This window comes from Taudactylus pleione, unplaced genomic scaffold (assembly GCF_031769625.1).
Source record: "Taudactylus pleione unplaced genomic scaffold, aTauple2 ptg000276l, whole genome shotgun sequence".
NCBI classification, from domain to species: Eukaryota; Metazoa; Chordata; class Amphibia; order Anura; family Myobatrachidae; genus Taudactylus; species Taudactylus pleione.
In genome coordinates, this window is record NW_028284678.1 from 12,226,937 (window position 1) to 12,254,139 (window position 27,203).

Below are 27,203 nucleotides of genomic sequence, written 5' to 3' on the forward strand. Positions count from 1 at the left end.
CCGGGCACTTCAACCCCATGTAATCAGCGTTATTATTATCCAATATCAGCTAGAGATGCAATCACAGGACATTCTGTGGAGCTGCATAAAAAGCCACCCGCTGGGGATGCTTCCTAGACAACTGATTATAGATAAGGTGGGGGGTCTCCAAAATACAGCATATATAAAATCCTCATTGTGACTATTACCAGACACAATGGGTCACAATCGTAACAACTTCAGCGATGTTCTATTGTACGTTCCGCTCATACCAGGACTTGTGCCGTGATAAAATGGACTATGTAGCTCTGCACGGTACATTAGCACTATATAAACAAAGGATGATAATCGTACCGCTTATAATATAACATAATTATAATGTAATTGAGAAAACAAAAGAAATACAAATTCATGTACACATTACTGGGGTGGTTTAGTGTTCATTCTAGCACCCTGCACCTGTTAAAACTCCTGCAGTTCCTCTTTCCTGCCTGGGGTGTCATTTTCTGCTCTGGTGCTTCTAGCACACAAACTGTTTCATCTCAGCAGTTTGTTGCATCAGCAGAGTGTGCTAAAAGCACCAGAGCCGTGAGCGACACCCATGGCAGGATAGAGGAATTGCACAGGCTGACACAGGTGCAGGGTGCTAGAAGGAAGACTATTGTTAGTCCTGCAGCCCCTCTAACCTTATATTTACATTACCTGGAAAATAAACCCTTCTCTCATTCATCTGAGTGCTATAGAATAAGGTCACCTATACAGATTCATGGCTAATTACAACTAATATCTTGTGTAAGGCTTGGTCCGGGCCCATCCATTGGTTAGTGGACAGACCTTTTTTATGTCTTGTAAACACTGTACCTATGTCTATCTGGTCTACATAATTCAGGGCTTGACACATTTTTTAAAAATCTAGGAGCCAGAATGAAAGTTTAGGAGCCACCGTCCTCCCCAAAAAATTACAGGAGTGAGTGAGGAGCGCTGCTCTGTGTGTTATGCAACTGTTATACACTCTATACTAGCCGACAAAATGGTCACAGTTGAATGGATACAGTAAAATGGAGGCCCCCTCACTGCTCTGCACAGCTCCCCTGCTCCACCCCCCACCCTCCAGTAATAACTGACTACATTTCACCTAAAATAATGGTGCCAGAATGTACAACAAAACCCCCCTCCCCTCGTGGTCACACCACTATCTCTCTGAAGCCACTCCGCAATCCCTAGCCACGTATAGACCCAGGGCCGTAGCTAAGGTAGTGTGGCCGGTGCCATCGCACCACAGGTCAGGGGGCGCTGTTTGGGCCTGTCAAATTTCTGTTTATTATTATTCTTGCTTGTAGCTTCCTCCTATTTCATCCTCAGCATCTCCTGCCCTCCCCTATCTCTTCCCTGGCCCTTCCCCATGAAGTCATGGCCCTTTTTTGGGTGTATTATTTTCCTTTGAAAAATGAGGGTGGCGCCAATGCTCTTTCTGGCACAGAACTAGTTACGGCTCTGTGACCCTACTACCGGAGAGCTCTATGCAGCCGGAGATAGTAGACAGCCGGGACATACAGGAGGATCAGCGTAGACTGGGACAGACAGCAGGGATCAGAGCAGGCCAGGATGGAGAGGAGTCGTCAGTGCAGGCCGGGACGGACAGAGGCATAGCAGTCCCTCCTGTGCATGATATGAACACCTCAATACTATGGGCACGGAATTTCCGCCGGAGCTGATGAGGATCTGCTTTCTTCCTCACTGCAAAATCTAGTAGCCAGGCAGCAAAATCTGGTAGCTATGGCGACGTGGCCCCCGGGATTTGTCGAGTCCTGACATAATTATTTTTTTTATAGAGCTTAATTTTTTTTTATAGATTAAGCTCTATTAAAAATGTAATTATGTAGACCAGGTAGACATAGGTGCAATGTTTACAAGAGATTATTTATATATATATATATATATATATATAATAAAATTATATAATAAAATAAAATTATTACAATTAATTTAGTGAATGAAACATGAGTAAACTGTTTAAATAGGTATATATACAGTTAGGTGCATAAATATTGGGACATTGACAGAATTGTCATATTTTGGTCTCTATTCACCACCACAATGGCTTTGAAATGAAACAAACAAGATGTGCTTTAACTGCAGACTTTCAGATTTAATTTGAGGGTAATTACATCCAAATCAGGTGAACGGTGTAGGAATTACAACGGTTTCTATATGTACCTACCACTTTTTAAGGGGCCAAAAGTAATGGGACTATCAACTCAAAAGCTATTTCATGGACAGGTGTGGGCTATTCCCTCGTTATTTCATTATCAATTAAGCAGGAAAAAGGTCTGGAGTTGATTCTAGGTGTGACATTTGCATTTGGAATCAGTTGCTGTCGACTCTCAATATGATCCAAAGAGCTGTCACTATCAGTGAAGCAAGCCATCATTAGGCTGAAAAATCTAAACAAACCCATCAGAGAGCTAGCAAAAACATTAGGTGTGGCCAAATCAACTGTTTGGAACATTCTTAAAAAGAAAGAATGCACCGGAGAGCTCAGCAACACCAAAAGACCCGGAAGACCACGGAAAACAACTGTGGTGGATGACAGAAGAATTATTTCCCTGTTGAAGAAAAACCCCTTCACAACAGTTGGCCAAATCAAGAACACTCTCCAGGAGGTAGGTGTATATGTGTCAAAGTCAACAATCAAGAGAAGACTTCACAAGAATGAATATAGAGGGTTCACCACAAGATGTAAACCATTGGTGAGCCACAAAACAGGAAGACCAGATTAGAGTTTGCCAAACTACATCTAAAAGAATGCAAAGAATATTGGGACATTGACAGAATTTTCATATTCTGGCTTCTATTCACCACCACAATGGCTTTGAAATGAAACAAACAAGATGTGCTTTAACTGCAGACTTTCAGATTTAATTTGAGGGTAATTGCATCCAAATCAGGTGAACGGTGTAGGAATTACAACGGTTTCTATATGTGCCTCCCACTTTTTAAGGGGCCAAAAGTAATGGGACAAACTAAACAATCCTAAATCTAACCTTCACTTTTTAATACTTTGTTGCAAATCCTTTGCAGGCAATTACAGCCTGAAGTCTGGAACGCATAGACATCACCAGATGCTGGGTTTCATCCCTGGTGATGCTCTGCCAGGCCTCTACTGCAAATGTCTACAGTTCCTGCTTGTTCTTGGGGCATTTTCCCTTCCCGTTTGTCTTCATCAAGTGAAATGCATGCTCAATCGGATTCAGGTCAGGAGATTGACTTGGCCATTGCATAACATTCCACTTTTTAGTCTTAAAAAACTCTTTGGTTGCTTTGCAGTATGCTTCGGGTCATTGTCCATTTGCACTGTAAAATGAGTTCTGAAGCATTTGACTGAAATATGAGCATATAATATTGCCCAAAACACTTCAGAATTCATTCTGCTTTTGTCACATCATCAATAAATACAAGGGAACCAGTTCCAGAACTGTAATAGCTTTTTTAGATGTTGTTTGGCAAACTCTAATCTGGTCTTCCTGTTTTTGTGGCTCACCAATGGTTTACATCTTGTGGTGAACCCTCTATATTCATTCTTGTGAAGTCTTCTCTTGATTGTTGACTTTGACACATATACACCTACCTCCTGGAGAGTGTTCTTGATTTGGCCAACTGTTGTGAAGGGGTTTTTCTTCACCAGGGAAATAATTCTTCTGTCATCCACCACAGTTGTTTTCCGTGGTCTTCCGGGACTTTTGGTGTTGCTGAGCTCTCCGGTGCATTCTTTCTTTTTAAGAATGCTCCAAACAGTTGATTTGGCCACACCTAATGTTTTTGCTAGCTCTCTGATGGGTTTGTTTAGATTTTTCAGCCTAATGATGGCTTGCTTCACTGATAGTGACAGCTCTTTGGATCTCATATTGAGAGTCGACAGCAACTGATTCCAAATGCAAATGTCACACCTAGAATCAACTCCAGACCTTTTACCTGCTTAACTGATAATGAAATAACGAGGGAATAGCCCACACCTGTCCATGATATAGCTTTTGAGTTGATAGTCCCATTACTTTTGGCCCCTTAAAAAGTGGGAGGCACATATAGAAACCGTTGTAATTCCTACATCGTTCACCTGATTTGGATGTAATTACCCTCAAATTAAATCTGAAAGTCTGCAGTTAAAGCACATCTTGTTTGTTTCATTTCAAAGCCATTGTGGTGGTAAATAGAGGCCAAAATATGAAAATTCTGTCAATGTCCCAATATTTATGCACCTGACTGTAGGTGTGTGCCTATTTGGGCATAAACATTATACACAAATGAGAGAGGTTACCATTGGCAGAACATACCTTAGAAAAGCAAAACAAAAAGTTTTGAAATTTGTGAATGTAATTTACTATTCATTTGGCATCATCACATTTAATTATTTTGTTTACTTGGGATAAAGAAAACTAAAAACAAACTTTTTTATTGTTTGAGTATTTCTATTTTCTGCATCAGATGCTCCTTTTGACTTTGGCTTTTTTGGAGCCCTGCGTATCTAATGTAATGCCCTTGAGATGAGAATATACCAGACGTTTGCCCAAGGCCATAATAACCCGGTGTATTCACACCTTGTCTGCTCCTATAATGAGCTATTTATAGGCGGTTAGATTATATTAAGGAAATAATAAGGACTCGCCTGAGAGGAGTGTGGTGTCCTCTGTTGTTCTGCTCTGTCAGCCATGTTGTATGCAGTTTCATGAGGGAGCAGTTTTCCTACAGAAGATTAATGGATCCTCGTCTTCTGCTGCCTGAGGGTTCCCTAACCTCGCTGTCCAGAGGATGTTCTCCTTTAGCCTACGTCCCATTCCATGACTGTGCTCCCGCAATGTGTGTCCCGGTATACATGTGTATATTCGCACTTACGCAGAGTTGTACGCATCACCTATACTTTGTGTAAATGATACTGCAGGAAACAGGCATCCTTTAGGCTTGTGTCCAGCTCGGTGGATCTCTCCGCACACACAGAACTTTGCTTACTTAAAAAACCGCACAGTTGCACCTGCTCCATCGCAAGTGGAAATGTGATAGAGAAGTGTACAACTGCGCATCGCCTGTTTTTGCACGCGTTTGGCCCTGCAGCGCAATTATACATGGAAGATGTCTAAACATGGCAGAACGCTACCTGCTGCATTGTCGCCCATGTATAGTTGGTCACAAAATGGGCATAATTTACCCAAAAATAAGCATTCAGAAATAGCGTACATCAGCAGCATATGCGCCCTGTTTACGCCAGGGGGATGCAGTCGGCAAGCCGGCTGACATTTCACCAACAGGCGGCTTCCTGACTGTCCTATCCCGGCGAGGGTGAAATGCCCGGCGTATAAATGTAGACGCCGCTCATTTCCCCGATCGAAGAGATGCCGGGCGCCGCGAGCAGACAGCCGCGCGCGGGGGGGGGGGGGGTAGTAGGGGGTAGGGGGGGGAGGGGGGGAGGAGGAGAGGGTTTGGGTTTAGGGCTCCTGGGGGGGACTTAGGGTTAGGCACCCCACAGGGAGGTTAGGCTAGGGGAGGGAGGGTTAGGGTTAGGCTAGGGGAGGGAGGGTTAGGGTTAGGCACCCCCCCCGGGGGACTTAGGTTTAGGCAGCGGGGAAGGGAGGGGGTTAGGTTTAGGCACTTAGAGGGGGGATTAGGGTTAGGCATCCCTAAGGGAGGGTTAGGGGGGTAGGTTAGGTTAGTTACTTACCTAGGGACGATCAGGATTTCCAGCGCTGTCGGGCTGCCGCTGCCGGGATCTGTTCCAGTGTCGGGCTGCCGCTGCCGGGAATCGAACCACCGGCCATGCGGCATTCCACGCCAGACAATACAGTTTATCCCATGTTTTTAGCAGTTTTTTTTTTTCTTGGGAATTATGCAATTACGCTATTAGTCGTAAATAAAACTACAAATCATCTCTAATGCAGCTGAAGCAACTCTCCATCTATAATGCACACACAGCTTGATATAAGCGTGAGCAATGACAGAAAGCGCCTGTCTGCTTTAGCAGTGCCTTTGCAATTAGCCATTGGCAAGTGGTTTGTTAATGCTGGTTCATGTGAGATACACTACTCAGTCTGACCTAGTGGTCTCGCTGCCTCAGCTCCATGGGGCATAACAGATTAAGGTCTCGTGTGAGAACACTACTTCACACCCTTGTTCCGTCTCAGTGATAGTAACAGTCTGTGGGGCCTATGTATCACAGCTTGATGAGAGATAAAATTGTGGTTAGTATTTTTTCTCTCAATCAGCTCCTAACTGTCAATTTTCAAACACAGCCTATAAAATGTTAGAAGCTGATTGGTTGGTGGTTTACATCACAGTCCGCTTCTAACTTACATTTTATCGGCTGTGTTTGAAAATTGACAGGAGCTGATTGGTTAGTACTTTTTCTCTCACAATTTTATCTCTCATCAAGCTTTGATACATAGGCCCCTATGTTTTACTCGGCATCACCCGTACATGGGTGCCTTAATTTTCTCTGCATCCGTGAAGCGAATTCACGAAAGATACGCTCCGCAAACTGGCATGTGTCTGCGTCAGCCCCAAAATGTTGACTAGTACACGTTACCTACACTGTGCTAATTTGAAAGTTGAACCAATTAGTCAATTCAGCCATTGACTAGGAGCTAGGATAATTAGTGATACATGAGGCACAGTGCCTCCTGGTAACCGTTTTTAGTGAATATCCTGTTTTGCCTGGTTTTTCACAGCAATACTGTGTACTGCAGAATCTGGGAGTAGATCAAATAGAATATCTAATCCTTGTTACTGACTGTCAGCACCTGTACATTTCTTGATCTATGAATAGTGCATTACTGTATATGTGAAAACGCCTGCACTTTGCTTACTATATACACTTTTATTTAAGGTTAGAGGACCGTACATCATACATTGAATCATCTTTTTTTCATATGTTATATAGTTTTTAAAAGGAACTATATTTTTTAGTATTTGATTCAGTAAGTGGACATACAGATGTGTTGTCATACAACTAGCCTCAATACGCCGCACGGCGCGAGATGCCTGGCGCGAGTGAGCCGCCAGGTCCCCTGCTACTCTGATATCTGTCCAATCTGGCTGGTTGGAATGAAAACCTGGTACTGTATGGGAGCAAATGACAGTCGACCACATGGTTTTAAACACTGAAAAAAGGACAAAAAAAAATTGTTCAAATTGGTTAAATTTGTGTGTTTTAACCAATTTGTCTGAACAACCATTTTTGGCTATTTTCCAGTGTTTGTGAGCAAATGGACGATTGTCATTTGCTCCCATACAGTACCAGGTTTTCATTCCAACCAGCCAGATTGGACAGATATCTGACAGAAAATTGTATAGTGGATGCCCAGCTTGAGTCTGTGTATGAAGCACAACGGAATTTGCCGTGGGAAATGGCTGTCGCTGGTAATGAAATTTGTTGGTAAATGGGGCCCTAAGCACTCGTGTGTTTACATCAGGTGGTGGTTGCATTACACTTTGTAATATACTGTATACATGTTTTGAAAACCTCATGTACTGCAGATACTTATATCTTATGTTTCAAATATTTACCTTGGTACAGCCTGTCCAAAATAGTTACTTGCACTTTATTTAATAGTTAATACTCTGTTTTTAGAATTGAAAACCACATAATATGTGTAACTCGCTTCTGGTGTTCTCAGCACTGAGAATGGTTGTTTATGACTTGTAAATAGCAGTGTCCCAATTACCCACGGTAGTGTGGATCAATGCACTGAGTCAGATGGGCTCTCGGGCAGCTGCACTTAGAGAGGGGTCGGCTGTTCCGTTGTGTGGCGTATTGAGTAGGTAACGGCATCAGCACAGGGTTATGTCGCTCGCTGGCAAAGGTGCTAGATTTAGGCATCAGCCCTGATGGACACTCACTGACACCCCCTGACTGACAACACTGAAGGGAGGGGGAAAGGTGAGGAGATCATTTTAATCAGCAGAAGCTGCTTGTGCGTCCTATTCGCATCGCTGTGTGACTAAGACTCATTTGAAGGTTAAAAAGTCGCACGAACGGACGCTCCGCGCTACAGAGTTGCACGGCACTCGTGCATTAAGTGTAACGCGACTTGTAGTGCGCGGAGGATTGATGTATGTGGACACATCTGTAAGCACTGTGTGTGTGTGTGTGTGTGTATGTGTGTATATGTGTGTATATATGTATATATGTATATATATATATATATATATATATATATATATATATATAATGTGTATGTATGTATATATAATGTGTATGTATGTATATATATGTGTATGTATGTATATATATGTGTATGTATGTATATATATGTGTATGTATGTATGTATGTATATGTGTATGTATGTATGTATATATATATATATATATACTTTTTTATGTATATAACATCATAATTTAATACATTTGCATTTGACTGCTCGAAAAAACCCCAGAAGCGTTTAGAAGAGAGCTTGGTGATGCTGCTAACCCATATTAGTAGAAATAGTAAGTTTAACCCTTTCATTGCAAGAGCCAAGTGAATGTCAGAAGTTTGCTTTTGGATAACTGTGTATATTGCTTAATTGTGGGGTTCCAATTGCCTCAGGATTGTTAGGTGTTGCCAGCTTTATTAGTGATAACTGGATGTGAGCGCACACTTTTGGCATAATGTAGCAAAGTGTTATGGTGCGTACACTGTCAGATATTCTGGTCAATATAAACTGTAACGATATCGTTTAACGTTCAATCGTTTATATCGACCGGAATAGAACCTCTTTCAACAACCAAACAATGGTCGATGCGCGGGCACAGGTGGTCGATATCGGCCATAGCCCGTACTTGCAGGCCAACCTGGTCGATATCGACCAGGTTAGCCTGTTTACTATAGCGACCTGCGATCGTTGATGGCGGGATCATTCAGTCATTTGGGGGGATGCTGGATGTTCGATAACGATTATCCAGCACGTGCTGGTCGATCAGACAACGATATCTGATCGTTGTCTGATCGACCCGTGCGTACCGGCCATTAGACGACTAGTTGACTGAGGGCGGAAGTATTGCGTGAACCTTAAGCTGGGTACACACCTTACAGATGTATCTGCAGCTCACCTGCCATCTGGCCTGTATTCGGACTAAACAGCGCAGTCAATTGAATAGCTCCGGGAACTCCTTCCTGGCGCTATTCAGCATCATACTGGGTTGAATCCCCCCCATTGAGTGTGAATCCTCAGACTGAGCCATAACAAACCATTACAGTTGAATTAGGTATTGCTGAATAATGGGAAAACAAACTTTAAACATATCAAAATTCTGTACATTGGATTATTTTTTTTTTCCTCACACAAATTTTGTATAATTGATGTGCAGGTATACATTATGATATGACTACGCTATATAAATTTCTTAAATCACACAGGGGTCAATTCAATTCCCAGCGCAGAGATGTACCGTAGCTCTCAGGATGAGTGCCCAGAGCTATGCAGTTGCCCGCATCGTGCCCTGCATTTAAGTTTGGACATGCAGTTTAAAGCACCTAAAGCCCAGGGTTTAGTCGCGCGTTGCTATTACCGCACGCCATACTGCCCCAGGCAATAGCTAAGTCTGATTTATGTTCGTACCTTCAGAGGGTGTGAGCAGAAATACTCTAGTTGCAGATTTACAGCACAGTCATTTGAATAACTCCAGGCACTCATCCCGGGAGCTACATCGCTACCCTGGGAATTGAATTGTCCCCACAGTATATTTGAGTTGGCAGCGAGTTTTATTTGGATGAGGAAAATGTTTTGATCCTTTAAAAAAAATTAGTTTGCTTGTAAAATCCTACTGTTCAGTGGTGCTATCTTTCCTCACTGCTTTGTAATTGGGAACGTTTGTGTAATGCTGGGTACACACGGGACGATCTGTTCAGCGAACGATAACGATATTGTTCATCCACACACCTTAGAGATCACCAACGATGAATGGCCAATGATCGCAAACCCCTATGGAAAATGCACAATGTCGTCCAGATTGGCCTGCATGCATGCCCGATGGATGTTATCGTCCAGCGTTCATTGCATACACACGGAATGATATATTGTTGAACAATATCATTATCGTTCATATCGTAACGATATATTGTTCCGTGTGTACACACCTTAAGTCTCACTTAATGGCGCATGCAGAACTACACTGCGAAATAACTCTACAAAGCATGAATGAGCGGTAGTGAGTATTACCCAGTATGTAAAATCATCTCTTCCCAGTACGTAAGTCAGGAAAGGGGTCCGAGCCCTTAAACTTCTATAAAAGCCTTAACAGTTTATTTTCAGGGATCTATATATAATTTTCACCTGAACAGCCAAACTGACTACTCTTCCTCAGGGTAATATGCAGGGAAAATAAATAGTGCCAGAATAACTTCCATCTGTACGCAGTGAAAATAAGCATTACTGTGTATCTCGGCTTACTGCCAGCTCTGAAATAGCCAGACTAAGAAACTTGCTTCGATTTGTCAATGGCTGGTCTGTCCTAGTCATCCCAGTGTCTTCCGTCTCTCCAACGCTTCTCTAGGAATGTTCCACAGTGTTCATCATCGCTGGATGACTTCGCCCCACACAGCACAGTGGTTAAAGCTGGATTGCTGAATCACGCTGCATTTACAGCCAGGTCCGTAACCTTGCCATCCACCTTGGTTCAGCTACTGTGCTGAGTAATTCTTGGCTGAAATAAGGGTCGGGGAGGCTGGCAGCGATGTAAGAGAAACAGATGGCCGCATAGATCACCCTTAAGGGCTTGCAGGTCACTTCCCCAGATAAATTAGTGCCTTTGGCTCAAAAACAAGCGGAGTCATTTAGCCACAATTTATACTGTCTTGTTTTATAGGTGATTAAAATGTATCTGTGTGTGTGTTCTGGCAGTGACATAAATCCAGACAGATGAGACGCTTCCTCATGGTTCATATTTTTTTTTTTTTTTTGTTCTACACAGTCATTGTCTGGGTAATACTGTGGTTGCAATACACAGTGTAATGAGAACAGAAGTAGACTGTAGCACAGCTCAGTGATAAGTTAATTAGAGGGGGGAGGTCTGCATAAATAACACTTCATCTTACTAGCAGATTGGGCGACATGTTTAGGGTCACTTGCTAAAATGTAAGACTTGAGTCCCTTCCAGTTGCCTAATACTATGGCCAGCTTCCTACGTGCTCTTACTTATAGATCTGTTTGATATAGGAACGCTGTCCGGGATGTCATTCCTGGAGATTGCTATTGTGGGGCAGCTAAGGCTCCATAACTGTCTTGGGAATGACCGCTGATGGTATGGCACTAAGTGGTGATAGGGAATCGGTGAGGATCTGTATATAACACTGCCGGATCTAAGCCCAGCGGATGAAATCCAGATGCCGGAAGGCCGGCAAATGTAGATCCCGACTAGGGTAAGTGCCCTAACCTTACCCTCTCCTCACTAACCCTCCCTACCCCCTAACCATCCCCCCAGGGGTGCCTAAACCTAACCACCTCCCCCCCGCACCCTATACCTAACCCTCCGGAGGGGGTGCCTAATCCCAACTTCCCCCCTGGTGGTGCCTAACCCCCTTTTCCCCTAGCCTAACCCTAACCCTCCCAGGGGGGGTGCCTAAGCTCCCCCAGGAGTCCATAGTCCTAACCCAAACCCCCCCACGGCTAAGAGCTACCTACGCCCGGCTTACCTACTTTCGGTAAACCGGGATTTTGGCGTGGGGTTAATGATAGGCATTGGTATTTCTACATCAGGGTCCATAGGGTATCCACAGGATACCTTGGGGTATAGGTGATGACGTCAGGCATCGGGCACCATAGAGTTAAGTTTTCAGCCTCCCAGGATGCACTAGGGTCCCCCTCCTATACCCCGCCCCCGAGCCAAGGCATCTCAGTTTCATTGGTGCCCGGCTCGGAGTCGGAGCACATGTTTAGAGGGGGGGCTAAGGATAGCCCCTGAAGTTTTCTTCAAGGCAGCTGTAGCTGCACATCTGGGTGTACAGCATGGACAGTCACTGCTGACATCCATGCTGTCTCCCCTACACCCCGCCGGTACCAGAACGCCGGTACTGATCCGGGGATGCTGGTAAGCATCTGGGGTCACGGCTAGCGGTGACCCCAGATGTTTCGGACCATGGCCGGATTCAAGGGGCAGCAGGTAAGCAGCGGGGGTCCCGAGGTGGGTCCCTCCTGAGCACATGGTCCACAGTCCCCAGGCAGGGGGCTCCCTGGGGACTGGCTGCAGCGTGGAGCCAGGTAACTAACCTGCGCTTCCACTACCCCCCTGGGACAGCGGGCCGCAGCTGAGCTGCAAGCGCTGCGGCGTCCCAGGGGTTAATTGCATGCGCCCCTTCCCTGTACACTGCTGGCGCCTCCCCCGCTGCACACAGCCCTCTCTGCGCTGCCAATTGGTCCTGTGGCAGCGCTCCTCCCCCAGGCCGGCCTCCTCTCTGCTCCTCGGTGGCCATCTTTGTATGGTGAACGCTGCTGGAGCTACTGACGGTGGCATCGTGGTCTGGGTCCCCCGGCATACCTCTCCTCCGTTGAAACAGGTCTGTGTATGCAACGCTGTGTCCTACCAGGCTCTGTGCCTGCGTAGTTGAGGATCAGCGCTGATAGTGCAGGGATTAATTTCTTCTGCATTGTATGTGACTTCTGCTAGCGTCTGCTGCCTGTACTTTCACTTTCTACTGTCAGCCATTTTACTGTCCCTGCTCTTCCTCTGCTAAAGCCATTGCGGTGCGGTGATTGCAGGGTGGTTCTCCCACTATACTAACGAGTATCAGTGAGAGGGGTCACATACTTACCATCATGTCTGAGAGTGAATTTTCTCTCCAGCTTATGTGTACTAAGTGCAATGTACCAATAGCGGAGGGTAACCCGGAGGGGCTATGTCGGCAGTGTTATTTATTGGCGCGGCCAATTACTGTCACTGCTCCGGTACGGGAACCTCCCTGGGCTTGTTTCGTTAAAGCGCTTACAACCCTAGTGGGCCAGTTAGCTCCGCCACCTGCGTTTTCCCAGATGGGATTGTCCCAGCAGTCAGTGGTGTCGTCACCCATGCAGGGGTTCCCGATACAACTGATGGTACCCCACAGTCTCCCTATTTCCCCTCCCCAGGTTTCACAGGAGCCTGCGTGGGTTAATTCACTGACAAATTCGGTACAGCATTTGTCGGACGTGTTACAAGGGGAGTCTGTGTTGCTGCCTGTGGTGTCTGTCTGCGCCTTATGAGGATGACGAAGTGACGTCTGATGATGGTGAGATTCTGGATCTGTGTGACCAAGAACCTCTCCGGTACTAAAGAGTCGGACGCTAAGTCCAAGGTTTATATTCCTGGCCTTATTCGGGCAGTCCGCACGGCTTTAGTTATTGAGGATGACGATCCTCCGGTGTCCAAGTCCAAATATGTCTTTTTTAAGGATATTAAGGGTGACGCCACAATTATTTTTCTAAGTGGGAGTCCCCTCCACAAGTGGATTCTCATGTGACACGCCTAGTCCAAAGTGCCACCTTGCCCATGCCCTCCATGTCCTCCTTGAAGGATGCTGCGGACCGCAAGGTGGAGATCTGCCTAAAGTCCATTTATTCCCTCGCGGGGGGGGGGGGGGGGGGGCGCGTCCAGGCCGGCTATGGCCGTATGTTGGGTAGTCAGAGCTATGGAGCGCTGGGCTGATAGTTTGAAGGCGTCTTTGGATTCCGACTGTTGAACAGGCTGAGTTGGTAGGCAATCTCCGGGATTCGGCCACTTGCATCAATGAAGCGGCCTTGGATATCAGTATCCTCACATCTCGGATTTCTTCGGCAGCTGTTGCTGCTCGTCGCACCTTATGGTTGCGATCTTGGAAGGCGGACGCTGATTCCAAAAAGGGCTTCGAAGCTTTGCCTTTTAATGGAGAAGTCCTATTTGGTCCGGATCTGGACAAAATTGTAGCCACGCTGGCGGCAGCCAAATCTGTATGTCTCCCGTCTGCTGCGGTCCCTTCAAGTTTGGGTACGTCGTCCTTTCGGCCTTACAAGGCCCAGGGTAGGCCTAAAGCACAGTCTTTTCCCCGACAGGCTGGGCCCAAGAAATCGGCCAAGCCCAGGAAACAGGCCTGGAGTACCAGACGTCCGGCCCCTAAGTCAGATGACAAACCTGCAGCCTGACGGTCCGGGCCTCCCTTTGGGGGATCCCAAAGTGGGAGGCCGCCTGCTGCAGTTCACCCAGTGTTGGTCGATAACAACGACAGACAATTGGGTTCACTAGGTGGTTCTTCACCACGGGCCTTCCATTAGACCGGAACAAAGCCTTGGAACTGCGGAATGTTTTGCACACTATGCTCCAGGCTGGAGTTAAAGTGCCTGTTCCATTCTCCCAGAGGGGCCAGGGTTTCTATTCCAATATATTTTTGGTGCAGAAACCCAATGGGTCGTACCGTCCGATTCTGAACCTCAAGGCCCTCAAGTCCTTTCGGGTGCCGCGGTTTCGGATGGAGACCCTACGGTCCATCATTCTGGCGCTGGAACCTGGGGATTACATGATGTCTTTGGACATACAGGACGCTTGCCTGCATGTCCCTATTCTTTTGCGCCATCAGCTGTTCCTCAGGTTTGCAATCCGCAACGATCACTTCCAGTTCCGGGCGTTACTTTTTGGCCTGGCGACAGCACCACGAGTGTTCACCAAGGTCATGGCGGCTTACCTGCGGCTGCAGGGAGTCCGCATGTTTCCGTACCTAGACGACCTTCTGTTGGTGGCAGGATTTCCAGAGCTCCTTCTATGCCACTTGGACCTGACAATTGCAGTACTGCAACGTCACGGCTGGTTAATAAACTGGCAAAGGTCCACCCTGATCCCGTCTCAGAGGATTCTGCACCTCGGAGCCTTATTGGACTCCAGACAGCAGAGGATCTTTGCGACGGGGGAAAAGATCTCTGCCTTACAGTTGAGGGTGCGCAGTTGTCTGCAGAGTCGCAGAGTGTCTCTGCACTCGGCGATGAGGTTACTGGGCTCCATGGTGTCAGTATTCTACATGGTGGTATATGCCCAGTTTCACTCCAGACCTCTGAAGCAATTGATCCTGTCCAAATGGAATGGACTGCCTCAGAGTCTAAAATCCCAGACGATGGTGCTCACTCCGGAGGTTCGCCTGTCTCTAGCCTGGTGGCCTACATAAATCGACAAGGAGGAACCAGAAGTCGGACGGCACTCGTAGAGGTGTCCCGCATCCTGGTCTGGGCAGAGCGTAATCTCCCGGCCATATCAGCAGTATTCATCCCGGGAGTCCTCAACTGGGAGGCGGACTTTCTCAGTCGCAAGGACGTACATCCGGGGGAATGGTCTCTGCACCAGGACGTCTTTCAACTTCTGGTGGACAGGAGGGGTCTTCCAGAGATAGACCTCATGGTGTCACGGCACAACAACAAGTTGCCGGTGTACGGGTCTTGAACAAGAGACGAAAAGGCGTCTCTGGTGGATGCTCTGTCCATCCAGTGGACGTTCCGGTTTGCTTATCTCTTTCCTCCGTTTTCCCTTCTTCCGCGGGTAATCCGGAAATTCAAACAGGAAGGAGGTACGCTCCTGCTGATAGCTCCCGCGTGGCCCAGGCGGCACTGTTTCTTAGACCTTCAGAGTCTGTCCGTGGACATTCCTCTGTAGTTGCCGCTACGACCGGACCTGCTATCACAGGGTCCTTGTCTTCACCCGGACCTGGCTCGGCTGTCTTTGATGGCATGGCTGTTGAGACGGCCATGTTAAGGTCCAGGGGTTTTTCCAGCTCTGTGGTACAAACTATGCTAAGAACTCTGAAACCATCTTCTGCAAGGATATACCATCGTGTGTGGCATACGTTCTTCCAGTGGTGTCGACCGAGAGGTTATGCTCCTCGGGAGTTCCGTCTGTCTAGAGTGTTAGCTTTCCTACAGGCGGGGCTAGACCATAGGCTTCGCCTTGCTTCTCTGAAGGTGCAGGTGTCTGCCCTGTCAGTCTGGTTCCATCGTAGGATTGCTGCAATCCCTGATGTGCGCACCTTTATGCAAGGTGTTCTTCGAATTCAGCCACCTTTTGTTCCCATGGTGGCGCCTTGGGATTTAGCTGTGGTCCTGAGGGCTCTCCAAGGACCGCCGTTTGAACCACTGGGCTCAGTGGACCTTAAATGGCTGACAACTAAAACAATATTCCTTCTGGCCATTGCTTTGGCAAGACGTGTTTCTGACTTAGGGGCTCTCTCCTGTAGACCCCCTTTTCTGATTTTTTCATAGAAACAGGGCGGTACTGCGCACTCGTCCTGGATTCCTTCCCACAGTTGTTTCGAGTTTCCACATCAACGAGGAAATCGTTGTGCTGGCTTTTAACTCACCTGATCTTTCAGTGGGTGAGGCCACTTTGGACGTTGTGCGGGCCTTAAGGATTTATGTTGACCGCACTTCTTCGTTTAGGAAGTCGGACGCCTTGTTTGTCCTCTATGGCTTCCGTAAAAAGGGTTGGCCTGCTTCAAAGCAAACTTTGGCAGGTTGGATTCGTATGGCAATTTCAGAAGCTTATCTAGACCTTCCGGTTCCATCCTCTGTAAGGGCTCATTCCACTAGGTCTGTGGGTCCTTCGTGGGCAGCTCAACGTGGTGCCTCTGCAGTCCAGATCTGCAAGGCTGCCACGTGGTCCTCTGTCCACACCTTTGTGAGGTATTACGCGTTTGACACCTTTTTGTCTCTCAGGATGCTTCCTTCGGGCGGCGGATTCTCCTTTCAGCACAGGAGCATCCCCACCCTTAAAGGATACTGCTTTGGGACATCCCCAAGGTATCCTGCGGATACCCTATGGACCCTGATGTAGAAAATATGAGATATGGTAAGAACTTACCTTTGTTATCTCTATTTCTACGAAGTCCATAGGGTTCCACAGGACTCCCGCCCTGTCGCACCTGTGCTGCAGATGGGCTTTGCTCTGGTCACCGTTTTTTTTTCTGTCTCCCTCTGGTGAGAATGTGATTCTTGTGTGTGTCCAGATGTTTTTTTTTCTCTCTTCCTTCTCCTCCGGCCTATGGCTTGGTACGTAACTGAGATGCCTTGGCTCGGGGGCGGGGTATAGGAGGGGGACCCTAGTGCATCCTGGGAGGCTGAAAACGTAACTCTATGGTGCCCGATGCCTGACGTCATCACCTATACCCAGGGCTGCCATCAGAAATCGTGGGGCCCGGTACTGACAAAATAGGCAGGGCCCCCCTGGGGGATGGTGCAGAGGTGGGCGGAGCTGTGTATAATGTGGGTGGAGTTACACTGGGGGGTGGGACGTCAATTGGTGATTAAACCAATTTAAAAACTCTCAAAGTTTGGGGTCGGGAAGGAAGGATGGACATGGGGACACACGGCTGGGAAGCCTGGACTGGGAGGGCACAGAAAAGGCTGAACTGGGGGTGCACAGAGCAGGGAAGGCTGGACCTTAATTGGTGGGCACAGGGCAGGGAAAGATGGCTGGACTAGAGGGGGGCAAGGCAGGGAAGGCTAGGTGTACTAGTGGGGAGGCACAGGGCAGGACTGGGAAGGGGGGGACAAGGCAAAAAAGACTGGCTGGATTAGAGGGCACAGGGCAGGGAACGATGGCTGGTTTAGGCTGAGCACAGGGCAGGGAAGGCTGGCTGGACTGGGGGGGGGGCACAAGGCAGAGAAGGCTGTCTGGACAAGGGGAGCACAGGGCAGGCAAAGGCTGGCTGGAGTAGGGGGTTTGGGTAGAGAAGGCTAGCTGCACTAGGTGGAGGGGCATACGGCAGGGACTCTGAGTCCTACCTTGCTTCTCAGCGTCAGCGGGCCCGGCACCGATAGACAGCGGTGCAGATATACAGCGGCCTGGGAGAGAGAGCGCAGCGCTGCCGGCGGTATTTCAAATATGGCGTTGGCCGCGAGCCAATCACAGCTCGCGTACCAGCAGCCAATCAGGAGCAGCCATTGAGGCCACTCCTGATTGGCCGCCGGTCCGCGAGCTGTAATGCTCGCGGATTGTGACATGTTTCAAATCCCGCCGGCAGCGCTGCACTGTCTCTCCCAGGCTGCCGAAGCCTGATTCATATTATCTTCCCTGCTGTCACCGGGCCCCCGCTCTGTCCGGGCCCGGGACTCCAGGCCCGGCAGACCCCCCCTGATGGCGGCCCTGCCTATACCCCAAGGTATCCTGTGGAACCCTATGGACTTCGTAGAAATAGAGATAACAAAGTTAAGTTCTTACCATATCTCATATTTTAGATGCATATCTTTAGTCCCATGCCAAGCTTTCACTGTCGGGATTTCGTCGGTCGGCATTTCGGCATCCTCACTACATCCCGATGAGGGTGTTGGAGTTATAAAACTACAATAGGTAAACATTTACAAAAGGCCAGTTCCAACTACCTGGAGTATTTTTTTTCTTTGTATTAGGGGTTAAATATGCTAAACAATGTATGTAGATGATTACATTTTCTGCATAATGTTTCTGGAATGGTCGGGAGGTGGCACTTTACAACCAGTAACATAGCACATTTTTTATCACACCCTATAGAGGTGCCCAGGAAAATGAGTGGTGTTTGGCTAGTGGAATATATAACTTGCGCAGCTGAACATCGTGGCGGCACGTGGTCAAGAATCCTCCCTTGATGGTCTAATTTGCAACCTTAAACCCTTTTCCTACCTGCAAGCGTTTTCTGCACACACTCTAGAGCAGTGGAGGGCAATAAGCGCTCCCCCTGAGATGTTGTAAAACTACACATCCCAGCATGACCTGCCACAGTTTTCCTATTTGACCATGCTAAAAATGTTGCAGTGCATGCTGTGATTTGTAGTTCAACGACACCTGGAGGGCTGCTTATTGCCCACCCCTGCCATAGAGCAAGGGGATTCAACATGCATCCCTCCAGCTGCTGTGGAACTACACATACCAGCATGCTCTGCCACAATTTTGCTATTAGGGCATGGTAACACTATGGCAGGGGTGTGTAGTTTTACAGAAGCTGGAGGTTTGCATGTTGAATGCTGTAGAGCAGGGGTGGGGAACCTTTTTTCTGCTGAGGGCCATTTAGATATATACAACATTATGCTTAGGCCACGCCCCTCCATGTGACGTCATACAGGAGTGGGGTCACAAGTCCCGGTGATTACAGCAATGCCTGGTGTGACTGTGTGAAGCGTCCTAAGGACGCTCCAGGCAGCACTATTGCAAAGATTCTGGCTGCAGTGTGCCATTCTAGGTACACTGCCAGCCAGATGAGGCGAGCAGAAAAAAGCTCAGAGGGCCAGACCAAATGATTCCGCGGGCCTTATACAGCCCCCGGGCCTGAGGTTCCCCATCCCTGACCTAGAGGTAGTTTGACCTATACTTTATGCTAGATCTCCAGCGATGGTAAGCTACAGGGACGTCATGATGTCATGGGTTTAAGGGGCAGGGCCGGCACAGGGCGCTCTGCCGCCCTGTTACAGCCCTGCTCAGAGGACTCCTGCACTGATGTACTATCATGAGAAACTAAAACAATAGATAGAAATAGGTTATCTAAAAAAGAACACCTCTAAATCAGTTTTTTGTGCGAGGGGTGGGGTAGATATGGAGGGAAAGAGATGGTGTGGTGGAGATAAAGAAAGACAGAAATAAGCCAGGCACCGCTGGGCATTACAAGTAGGGGTAATAACAATGTACTGACTGATGGCTAAATCCTTCTTTTTTTTTTTTTTCCCGTGGAACATTTCATACACAAATGAATAGAAAACGAATGTATCCAAACTGGTAGGTAATAGTTCCCTTTAAGTGGCTGCTAAAGATATCAGTAAACAAGCACAGGGAATAAATAGCATTCAGTGGGTGTACTAATTAGCATTAACAATGTTACTTCACAGCTCAGCCATTGCAATGGAACCCTACACACTTCTTCCCGTGGTGGTTTAAATTAATTTAGCAGGAAAGTAAAAGCGGACTAGTACAGAACTGGGGAACAGGGGGAACATGACCCCTGTCATTGCACCAGCCTGTACTTTGTTGCTCACGGCCTGCGGAACGCGGACAACATGGCGGCTGCTTATTCGTATTGTGAGCAGGAAAGTGACCCAACCTATTGCTCTGATGGTGATTTTTTTTTTGTGGTTTCCTCTTAAATTCACCTTTTATTCCACGGGCAAATATTGTGTCACTACACGCTCCAGAAAAGCCTGTCAGGGCATTCTGGGACTTGTGGTTTCCACAGCAGCTGCGAATTACACGTTGTTTAAGCATACTTTTATATTAATAAAGTGGAGGTTTATCGCACCGTCTATAGAGGACAAGTGGAGTTATTGCCGTAGCAAGCAATCAAATACTAGTTAGCATTTTATAGAATGTTCTAGATCAGCAGTTCTCAAACTCGGTCCTCAGGACCCCACACAGCTCACGTTTTCCAGGTCACCCAGCAGGAGCACAGGTGTATTTATTACTTATTAACTTATTTTAAAGATCTTCAGGTGGAGCTAAGTATTTCACTTGTGAAATAATTAGCTGTAGACCTGGAAAACATGCTGGAGACCTGGAAAACATGCACTGTTTGGGCTCCTGAGGACAGAGGGTCCGATTCAGACACGGACGCAGCGCTGTGCTCGCACGCTATGCGCGATTGTCGCCCGTCTGCGCATGCACCAATATGCGCTTGCGTGAGCCACTCACTGCGATCGGTAATTGTGCGCTCGTAGTACACAGACTGAGCGCTACTTTGATGGACAGCGCAGTTTGTGGGTGGTAACAGGGGAAGGTGCTTGTGAACGGGGGAGTGCTGTTGCGAACGCAGGCGTGTCTGGGCGTCAAAACGGCGCTTAATGCGTGTCCATAATTAGCAAAGGTGCGTCATTGTACACGTCACTTGGTTGTATTTCAGCCTGCAGTGATCGCAGTGCTTGTGGTGGGGTAGGGTCTACCTCAAGGGCTGCGAGCTGCTCTGATGGCTCTCGATGGTTCTGATTAATCATACACTTCCTGGAGATGACGTGTGCTAAGAAAGATAGGTGGGCGTCTTTACACTGGTGTGCGTTCACTCTGCCATCGCTCTCTAAGACATAGAGGGCGTCAGCCAGACAGTGCGATCGTGGAATTTGCATATCTGCCCCCTGACGCTTGCGAGAGAGAGCGCAGCTTAGCGACCGGGTGTGAATCGCCCCAGAGTCTGAGAACCTATGTACTAGATAAACCACCTCTGCTTGTCGTCTTTTTAGAAGGTTTTAATACATTTCTGCCTTTCCACTGAACTATGTATTAGGGGTTACTTTCTGGTTGGGCGATTTGGAGCCACGAAATCAAGGACTACTTTTTTTTTTTTTTCATTTATAAATGGGTTTTTTTGTTAGCATTTCTAAATATCAATGAATATAATAATAATGAATAATATAATAGTGTTAAAAAAGGTTTAGTTCAACTGTAAATAGGGACGTTTTAGTTTACTAAAAAAAAATAAATTTACTTTTATATATTATTTGTATAATCACTGTCTAGCGTTATCTTCCTTTTTTGTTGATGAATAAAGTGGTTGTATTATTTACATTTTCGCTCTTTCACCACTATTTGATGTATTATTGCTCTGACTACCTCCAGTATCCCGAGAGTAAACCATCGCCCTTACAAAGTAAATGTCATCGACCATCGGTTTTCGAACCTCTGCGCAGGAACCGTACTGTGTATTTGCCCATCACTGACTGCTAGATCACTCGTAGTACCCACTAAGCGCAGCGTGCTACCGCCGTTTGAGGGGGGGCCCATTTTGTAGGCGCGTCAAGGCCCGGGTCTGCGTCTTTTGAGGCAGATTTCCTGGCGTTGGCTGCGGATAGCTGGTGATCCGATGCTTCGTCTTTGGGCTAAGCACTCAGATCTGCGATGCCGGCAGGAGTCGTCTTTTGTCCTCGGAGGCCTCCTGCAACATTAGCATATTAGCTGTACAGTATTGCACAGGTGCTGCATACAAAGAAGCAGCCACTGTGCAATACCATACAACTATGTATCAGGCCCACAGATCCCTGTGATCGATTTTTTTTTTTTTGAGACATACTGATCTTAAAAAAATTTTAAATTTTTTTTTTTTTTTAAATCCTGGAGCAAAAGTTTTTGAAATTCTTTTAATAGTTGAGTTGTAACCATCCAGCATGGTATGTGTCACTGATGAGTGATCCTTGCTGGTATGTAAAGAATTATATCAGCCACTGGTTTTGACATTTGACACATTTTTATGTATTTTAAGGTGGATTCCATGACCCATCGGAGAAATGTGTTGCATGGAACCATCCATCAGTATTTATTGACTCTAGGGATTTCTAATGCTTGGGGTGAACGCTGGGTCAGTTCTCTTCTCTTGGGAAGATTGATGTCTATGAAACGTTCTCGTTGGTCTTGAAACCTTTGACAAGTATGAAGATGATGTTTTTCTGTAGGATCAGCTGCACCACTGCTCAGGCCCATTGCCTGCAGTATGTCAGTATGTGTGCAGCAACGGAATGTGTGCAATTATTGGTGAAACGTACTCCTACTTGCTACTGTTTCAGCAAAGAGCTTTAGCTGTGTCTGTCTTTGCGTTACAGGGTCCCATACTGGTCGCCAAATTGATGTCTGATCTCCTGTGTCCTCCAGACAGAGCATAGCTGAGGCCAACATTATGCAGAAGCCAACAGATGATAACTAGGAAGGGGGGTGGGTGGAGAGGGGAACCCATTAAAGAGACAGGAGAAGGAGATAGTGGAATGCCAGGCAAGGGGAAGGAAGGTATTCCAGGCAACACTCAGAAGTTGATATAAACAAAAATGAGAGACTGGAGTCAAATAAAGACCAAACCTAGGGGCAGGGCCGATGGGACCCGACCATAGCTCCACCACGACACATGCAATATTTGACTCTGTTCTATGAAAAATTTCCTGCGGATGCCAATATATATCATGGGCATGGTTTTATGCTGTATGTCCTTTTTGTGGACCTTTTACATAGCCAGCCATACTGGGCCATGTGCTAGGGTGTTCTGTGCCCCCCTGCAAACTTTGAATTTGCTTCCCTTCTAGTATTTACTCCAGACCGCAGGCAGGGCTTCACTGAAAAGGGGGCGTAGCTGACGGGGATGGGGCGTGTACTTGTGACACCTCTCCAATTCGTCACTCTTCGTGGTGTGCAGAGCACTTACGGAGGTGTTAGTTTTACCCCAAGCTCTCCCCCCTCACTGTAAATAGATGCCGGCGGTGTTCAGTAACTGCTACTTTTTTCACCTGTGACACACTGCGGCCCGTTTGCGGGGATGGCACAGGGCTATAAGGGCAGGTTGCATTTTGTGACTTTAAATGGGATATGGGACAGAGAAGCAAACTCTAGTAATTTGTTACGGCATATAGGGCCTCATTCAGAGTCGGTCGTAGCGGCCGCACGGTCGTACGCCACCGATGTTTGCTAAACTGCGCATGCGTAAAGTTCGCAATGTGCGTGCGCAAACTAGCTGCTACGATCAGAAATTTCTCTCTCCTTGAACACAGCCAGGTCGGTAGTTTGAGTGACAGGATGAGGCGTTTGTGGGTGGTAACAGGGGAAGGTGCTTGAAAACGGGGGCGTGGAGATCCGAACGCAGGCGTGCCTGACTATGCAAATGGCGTTTAATGGGAGTGCATAATTAACAAAGTAGTGTCATGACACACGTGACATGGGAGCTTTTTACACTGACATGATCGTAGTGCTTAAGAGAGGGTATGGTCAACCTTAAGGTCTACGACCTGCTCCGATGGTTCTCGATGGTCTCGATTAATCCTTATATGCCCGGATATGACGTGTAATGCGTACGAGAAGGGGGCGTATTTTTTGTCTTACGGCCGCATCCTCCCCTTGGTCGGCCAGCTAACGATCCGATCTTAAGGACGCAACTTGCGAGGGCATCATTTGCATATCCGGCCCCTTTTCCCTTACGACCGTGCGGCCGCTACGACCGACTCTGAATGAGGTCCACAGTATCTAAAGCCCTTGTAATGATTCTTTTTGTTAAGTTAATCTTCTTATAAACTCACCCTGACGTCTGGAGATAAAATGCACTCTATAACCTTCTCCTGATTTTCCAAAAAGAAAACGGCAGTGTTTCTTTCCTTTTCATCCCAAATGGCTAATCCTACACCCTGCGATCGGTGACGTCACATTCAGCACAGACTTGTCTTGTGTCAGTGCGGAAAATTCACAACCTTAAGATAATGAGGAGACTGCAAGCATCTGCTTCTTCCTTTCAGTAAAGCAAGTCTTGTCCTTTTTTAAAGCAGATATTTGAATTGGGATAGTTGATTTTTATTTTTCACTAAGTTGTTTTGAGTTTACAACATACAACACAGCAATAAAATCAATTAAACCGGGAGCGAATGCCGTTGGCCATGTACTCAACATCCAACCTCAACATCCCAACCCACTTGCCATGAACCCATTTCAAAAGAATTAAGATTCGATTGTACTTGTAAGAGCAGAGGCATTTTCAGGTCAGGTCAGGAGCTGTGTGCAGCCAGATAGATGGGATTGTTGGGTCAGAGCGTTTTTTGTCAGTTTTATTTGTATCCCTTATGGTGCACACACACGGTCAGATCTGTCAGATGAACGATCCTTACCAAAGATTTGAACGATTTTAGAAACGATCTGAACTATTGAACGATTTCAAACAGTATTAAAATGAATTAAATCGTCCAAATCTGACTGCAAACACATCCGATGTCCGATATCGTTATCTGACAATCGGGAACGCGCATCGTTGCAGGCTCACATGTCAGATTTTCTTTCAGATATGAACAATTGAAAGATTTTTAAAATCTTTCATCGTTCAGATCTGACAGAAAATCTGACCGTGTGTATGCACCATTACTCAGGGGAAGTTGCTCACCGTTCACCACTGCCTGCATTCAGAGCGCCCCCTAACACCTTCTCCTCACAACAGTGCCTTTTCACGCATAATGGGACGATTAAGGAAGTTTCACAAGATTGTGTCTAGAATTCGTCATCCACGGGTCACACAGAGATTCCCCAATTCCTTAATCCTCCTTCATTGCAGCAAACACACAGGTCCTTCCACTCAGGACAGGAAGAAATCGCTTCCGGTAGGTACAGACGGCCACATTCCCTACCTCCCAGATGATGCCCATAGACACTCAGGTCCGGCTGTCACTCTGGCGTTTCAGTAGCTCTAGTAGATTAGCAAAAGCTCGTGGGCCTGGTCCTAAATGTCAGGGTTCTTGGGATATGCAAATAAATTGAACAGACGTTGATGGCCAGACAAGTGGCTCTCAATGCATCACTGTGTATAAGTTATTTATTTCTATAATATGGTAAATGCTAATCTCCAGCCGTGATGCTAGCTTATTGGGTTGTTAAACACTATCTTCCAGAACAAATAATAGCAGTCAGGACATACAACGTGAGTATCGCTTATCACTGCCATCTACGTAGCATGACAAAATGACTGTCTCACTTTGTTAGCTTGCCAATAACACTGTGGATCACCAAATGAGTCATAAACATTGTTTTTATTATTGTGCTATGAATAATAAATGTAATCAAAGTATACTGCGCCCTCAAAAGATCTTTATGGAGCGTACACACGGTCAGATTTGTCAGACTTGTCAGATTTGTCAGATGAACGACTGAACGATTAAACGATTTGAACGATTTGGACGATTTGACCAAAGTTTTGAACGATTAAACGATTTGAACGATTGAACGATTTTTGACTGCATTAAAATGAATGGAATCGTCCAAGTCTGACTGCAAACCCATCAGATGTCAGATATCGTTATCTGACAAACGGGAACGCGCATCGTTGATCGTCCATCGTTCAGGCATGTCAGATATGAACGATTTTCCATCAGATATGAACGACTGAACGATTTTTAAATCGTTATCGTCCATATCTGAAGAAAAAATCTGATCGTGTGTATGCACCATTAGTATCAACCCTTTGCATAGTCAGCATTGTTATATGTTGCTGTGGAGCCGCTCTGTTCCATTTAAACAAATGCTAAATAAAAGAGAGGTCAAATTAAATTCCCCTTATACTGACACTGTTCATCTATTGCACTTGGTTCTAATATACTAAGGCACTATTAATATGGTGACCATCTTCATAATGGTTCATGGGTTGCTTCTCAGTAGACTTTACCTTTGTATAGCTGTGGGTGTATATACCTCGTGTGCCTGGTGTACAGCTTAAGGGGGCCTATGTATCAATCTGTTACATAAAATTATGCAGAAACTGGATTATTCCTATGTACTAAAAGCACAGTGCAGGAGATCTCACAGAAATCTCCGGCAAAGTGCTAATTAGCGCTGCAGATCAAAGTCCTTATTATCAGGGGCGACCCCACAGTTTACACCATCGTCAGATGATGTAAACTACTGTAAGCCTATGGGAGCTCCCGGTGAAGCAGAGAGATCTTTTGGTCTCTCTCCCGGAGCACCCGGCCGGCTCCGGACGCTGACACTGTGCACTCATCCTAGGAGATGTCGTCCACTTCTATGAAAGACTTCTCCTAAATGCCGGGGATATAACTCGCAGGGACAACAGTTAACGCAACTGCTGCCCCTGCGAGTTCCCCTTTTGTACATAGCAGGGATAATTTAATTTATAATGAAAATATCCCCCACGAGTTGGATACATGATAATCGTGGCAGTACCACGATTATTAGTACATAGACCCCTTAGTCATCTCTAGTCTTTATAGGTGCAAATTCTTGTGGTCATTTACATCAAGAACTTTTTATCGGTGGTGACTTCCATTACAAACAAATGGATGTTTTAGAGGTCGGTTCAGTTAGTTGCGAGGGGGGTGGTGAACTATTGCAGTGGTAACACTGGTAACCGCACCTCGTCTTGCCCCCCCTCGCGGCCCAAGCTTGCCACACACTGGTGGACTTGTCTTAGCTGCCCTATGTGGCTGTGAACTAAAATCTGTGAGTCAGGAGCTACCGTAAGTGCAGCATATAGCCGCACAGACCTGCGGGGCCGAGTATAATTGAATTGACCCCTTAGTGTTGCTCTAGATTAAATGCAGACATGGCTGAACGGAGCTAAGAATTAGTCATGTCAAAAATAGTAAGCCGAGCGTATCATTATAGTAGTCTTCTGAGTCCCCGTTTGATTTCTTCGAGCCAGAAGCAACATTGGAAGAGCCTGGAGTCATGGTTTTGGGAGCTTGGTGAATACAGTACAGCCTCTGTGAGAAGCTATAGGCATCTTTATATAAAGAGAGACTCCGCGCCAGTCTTCTCTCAAGTGAACCTGAAGATCTGGTGACCCCAGACATAATTTTAGATCAGC

At 46.6% G+C, this 27,203-nt stretch overlaps 1 protein-coding gene across 4 annotated transcripts in view; it reads left to right on the forward strand.

The window, feature by feature from the left end:
- Positions 1 to 27,203, forward strand: part of TIAM1 (TIAM Rac1 associated GEF 1) — a 317,485-nt gene that overhangs the window by 20,979 nt on the left and 269,303 nt on the right. The window lies entirely within an intron of this gene.